Here is a 4,715-nt window from a genome sequence, read left to right as displayed (position 1 = left end):
TTGTCTGAATCAATCAATTCAGACAACAGTTATTACTTTGATGTTGTTCAAGATTGATTAACACAATGGTTGAAAAAAGATGTCGTCTGATTGTTTTTAATCACACAACAGTTATTACTTCTCTGTTGTGCAATTGCTATTAATACAATGATTGAAAAAGATGTTGTCTGATTGTTTTTAGTCACACAACAGTTTTTAGTTGTCTGTTGTGCCACTCTCTTTCACACAATGTACTTAAATTGGTGTTGTCTGAGTTTTAGGGTTCAATATATATGCTAGCCCGCCCTTGTTATACCTAGCCAATTTTTCAATTTTTCACTCTTTCCCTCCATTGACAAAATTTGACTTTGATGTCGAATACTATTTAAAGGAACTTATAAGTTATAACCATAGAAACCCAACACTGTCTCTCTCTTCTCCTCGGCCGCACGCCCAATTCTCTATTTTCTCTCTCTTCCACTTCTCTCTGCCATCGTCGAAGACCACCATTTCCGGCCGCCGCAAGATGCAGATTTTCGTGAAAACCCTAACGGGGAAGACCATCACTCTCGAGGTCGAGAGCAGCGACACCATCGACAATGTCAAGGCCAAGATCCAAGACAAGGAAGGCATTCCCCCGGACCAGCAGCGTTTGATTTTTGCCGGAAAGCAGCTCAAAGACGGCCGCACCTTGGCCGACTACAACATCCAGAAAGGTCTGTCCGCTTTCTCTTTCACTTTGCTTCTGCGTTTGTGAATTTGATTTCGAAACTGATTGGATTGATTTATGTGGCTTCTAGAGTCGACTCTTCATCTGGTGCTGAGGCTCCGTGGAGGTATCATCGAGCCTTCTTTGATGGCCTTGGCTACAATCAGGAGAAGATGATTTGCAGAAAGTGAGGCTCTTTTTTCCTAATTGAATCTGTTTATTTGTGTTTAGGGTTTTGGCTTGAGAAAAACTGAGGGGACACTTACTTAGCCTCCTTTGCTGTTAATGTGCAATTGATGTTATACTTGTCCCAACAAGAAATTCCCATTCTATTAACTTTGTCAGCTGGGCTTCTTTACTTGCAGTTGATTTTCATGAATGGAATATCGTGTTGTTTTTTGAAATGTTTGCTTTAACTAGATTGGTACTTATTTGGTTGAAACTCTGAATGATCACATTGTTTGCTAGATATCTATTTGGGCTAATTTATCGTGTTGTAATGTGCTTGAACTTGATGTGGCTATTAACTCTGCTAAATTGTTGATTGGTATTTTAGCTTTGTACGAATAGTCGTACCTGGTGGGACAATTACTTAGCCTACTTGCTTCTCAATTGCAATTGAGGTTATGCTTGTCCCCACATCAATTTTTCATTCTATTAACTTTGTCAGCTGGACTTTATTACCTGCAGCTGATTTTCATGAATGGAATATCGTCTTTTTTTATTTATATGTGGGGATGTGTGAAAAAGTGTGAATGTTGTTTCTAGATCATGATAGTTACCACTTCTTGTTTGCAGTTAAATAGTTCTAGTTACTCTCAAGTTTTTGTGGATTAGTCTGATTTGATGGATGTTTTAATGTCTTGCTTTCATTCATGTGATGTTTGAGAATCATATGATGCGGTGATGATAATATAGATGAGAAATACTCAATTGATTGCTGTTGCAAGATGAATATCTAAATCTATGGTTCGTATTCACTGAGCATCATTGCAGCTTTTCTTATGTCTGTTTCTATGATATCTTTTTAAATCGAGGGACCTATGGAGGCAGTATATAAAACAGTGCGCTTTCATCCAAGTTTGCCTTCGAATATTGTGCTGAAAGCAGATCGCCCGAAACCCAGTTTCATCGATGGGTGTCGGTTTTTATTTCTGGATCAATGTTTTCTACATCAGATATTTTCTTTTCTTTATTGAAATTAGGTTTTATTTGAAGGTCCCAGTGGAGGGGAAGCTACTCTTTAATTGAGGCCTCTCTAACATTTGAAAACAAACCTTCGCATAATCACTTGCCAAATCGTACTACTCTCAGAGTTCTGTTTCTTTTCTGAGTGTCTTGAACCCTTGGCTACATTTTTCCATTATGCACAGAAGTTCCAACCTATCAAGATTTGTTAGTGCATTTGAATTCCAAAGGGGCAATAGATTCCTTTTTTGTTAGTTTTAAATGGAATTACGGCTTCAATTTGCATTCAGTATTTGTCGGTTTTTTTTTATATATTTTAATCTTCAATAATGTTGAGTACCATCTGAGAATATATTGCTGTGCTTTTTCTACAATCTCTGTTTCTGTTGCATTTTGTATGCTGTTGTAGATAATTGTGTGCTGCCAGTTAGCCTGTGTTTTGATGATGCGGATTTTGGTGTAATAGGGCCTCAATACTTATCTTTGTATCGTGTAATACGACCAGTTTCTGTTGCCAACTCCTAATTTTTTGTTCTTGTGGAGTTGTGGCCTTTCAGATGTTATGCTCGTCTGCACCCAAGGGCTGTCAACTGTAGGAAGAAGAAGTGTGGCCACAACAATCAAGTACAATTTTATAACTTATTGCTGCGGAGGAAGCAGTACTACTTTAAGACTATGGTCTCGGCATAACTGGTATTGGGTAAGAATTTCAAGCCTTTGAGTTGTGAATTTGTTTTTGTTGGGATATTGAGATGAATACCGGAGTTGATGTATAAAAGCATTAAATTGATTGAATTTGGGGGGTTTTACTCATTTTGGTCCTTTTCAATTAAGTTTGACACGAAATTAAATTGGGTTAAAGTTTTAGCACATTTGTATTTTCAAATGAAAATTGGCTTGCTGCAAATCTTTAATTGCAAGTGAAAACTGGGTTTCCTGTTTGTTAGCTTATTTGGCTCAAGAATAATTTTCTTAACTTGGTTCATTGCCTCAATCACAAAGTATCACCTAATAGGCATCTAATAAGACATTAGGTTTCTGATAAGCTAATATAGCTAATGAGCTAAGAATAAGCATCTTCCTCAATTATGTTCCAGGCTTTTAACTTTGTTCACAGCTCTAGTCTTCAATGTTCTAATGCTTAACCCAGAATGTGCTCATTTTGTGAATTTATTTTCTAATTGCTGAAAATTCATTCTATGAATTATTTTTCTAAGAGATTATTGTTAATCTTTTTGCAGGGTGAAACCAAACCATTTAAGCCTTACACTCGCTGGTATCATGTCCCATATAAGGCATCAGGGAGTACTGCCCCTTTTTGGTACTCAATCAAGAGAGCTTTGTTATACATTAGTCTTAGCTTAATATTCAACATATGGAAAGGAAATGTTTTGAGCTTGTTATTTTAACTTGACTGACACATTCAAGTCCACGTACATATGCATCAAATGCTCTTCTGAATGTCTAATTATGAAAACGAAATTTGGAAATCCTTATCTGAATTGTCAGTTGCAAATAAACTAGCAAACACATAACTGGATACACCTTTCATTTGTCAATTCTATGCCAGCTCATGTTTCACTCCTTGTTACACTCTTTCTCTTAGTTTTCTCATTGCAAAAGTTAACAGAGTAGAACTTTCTTGTTCCCATGAAGTTACTAATTTTGGTTATTGTTGCTGGCAGATGATTTCTTCTAAGGAAGCGAGCTGCTTGTCATAGAGGAATAGCGAGCTCTCCATGCATGCAATGAAGGCTTTCGCCAAGGATGACCCATCCAAGCCCTACAAGCTGATTGCTTCCCATATATGGAACAAGTGTTACATTTATACAAGTTCAAATGTTGTTCATTGTAGTTTCATTGTCTTTTTTTTTTTCGATGTTATTGCATCGCCTCATGTACTCTTTACTTTCATTTAATAAAGATTGACGTTCTTCCATACAAGAAAAAAATACGTCATAAGAATCACTTTCTGACCACTCTTAACTAAGTAAAAACAATTGTTAGAGAGAGTTAAACACAACTAAAAGGATAACAAAAACTGTTGTTGGAGCCATTTTAGCACAACAAGACTACATCAAAAACCATTGTCTAATAAAAACTAAAACAACAGTTATTTAGAGAAATCTATAGTACCAAAAGTGGATAGCCAACGCCATTTTCAGCAAGTCTGTTGTCTTGTTTAAATTCCGTCAACAGAAAAAAGCTAGTCTTTTGATGTGGAAGCTTTGTAGAGACAACAGTAAGCATATATGGTGCTGTTGTTCTTTCTGGTGCTCAGACAACAGACAGGATAGTAACTGCTGTTGTACTAAACTTTATCAGACGACAGTTTCGTGGTATTGTCTGATTCACGTATCAGACGGCATTGAGATAGACAACAGCTACCCCTATAATCAGACGACAGTGAAAAACTGTCGTCTGATTGAATTTTTGGTGTAGTGTCATGACATGTTCAACGCATTAGACATAGAGAAAGGCTATCAACTCAAGTGTACAACTTAGTTATGGAAAAGTCCACCTAATTGCAATCCTCTTCAATTAAATTCGATTCTTGTCCAGAACCTTTACTACTTTTGATTCAAGTTACACAAAACGAAAAGTCGATTTCATGTTCTTAAACCTAGCACCAATTACATGCAAATCCTATAAGTGTCGACCCAAATAAGATAAACATATAAAAGTTTTCTGTAAAGCAAATTTAATCGAACAAACTCACATAAGCAACTTAGAATCACAATTATAGAATTCGAAAACTTTATTTAAACATAGAAATTGGGCTTAAACTTTGCCCTAAACATTATTGTTAACTAGAAACAAGTTCATATGAATTCAAACA

At 36.2% G+C, this 4,715-nt stretch overlaps 3 non-coding genes and 1 pseudogene across 3 annotated transcripts; all 4 read left to right on the top strand.

Moving 5' to 3' along the window:
- Window positions 1-406: 406 nt before the first annotated feature.
- LOC112190792 lies at window positions 407-3,808 on the top strand (annotated as a pseudogene).
- Window positions 976-1,077, top strand: LOC112191089. Its single transcript, XR_002932807.1, has one exon. It is a non-coding gene; the product is annotated as a small nucleolar RNA snoR99 (small nucleolar RNA).
- LOC112191088 lies at window positions 1,301-1,402 on the top strand. Its single transcript, XR_002932806.1, has one exon. It is a non-coding gene; the product is annotated as a small nucleolar RNA snoR99 (small nucleolar RNA).
- On the top strand, window positions 1,899-2,048 carry LOC112191114. The gene has a single exon (XR_002932835.1). It is a non-coding gene; the product is annotated as a small nucleolar RNA snoR145 (small nucleolar RNA).
- Window positions 3,809-4,715: the final 907 nt, after the last annotated feature.

Source organism: Rosa chinensis, chromosome 2 (assembly GCF_002994745.2).
Source record: "Rosa chinensis cultivar Old Blush chromosome 2, RchiOBHm-V2, whole genome shotgun sequence".
NCBI lineage: Eukaryota > Viridiplantae > Streptophyta > Magnoliopsida > Rosales > Rosaceae > Rosa > Rosa chinensis.
The sequence above is the reverse complement of the archived record's forward strand: the minus strand, read 5'-3'. Positions and strand labels throughout refer to the sequence as shown.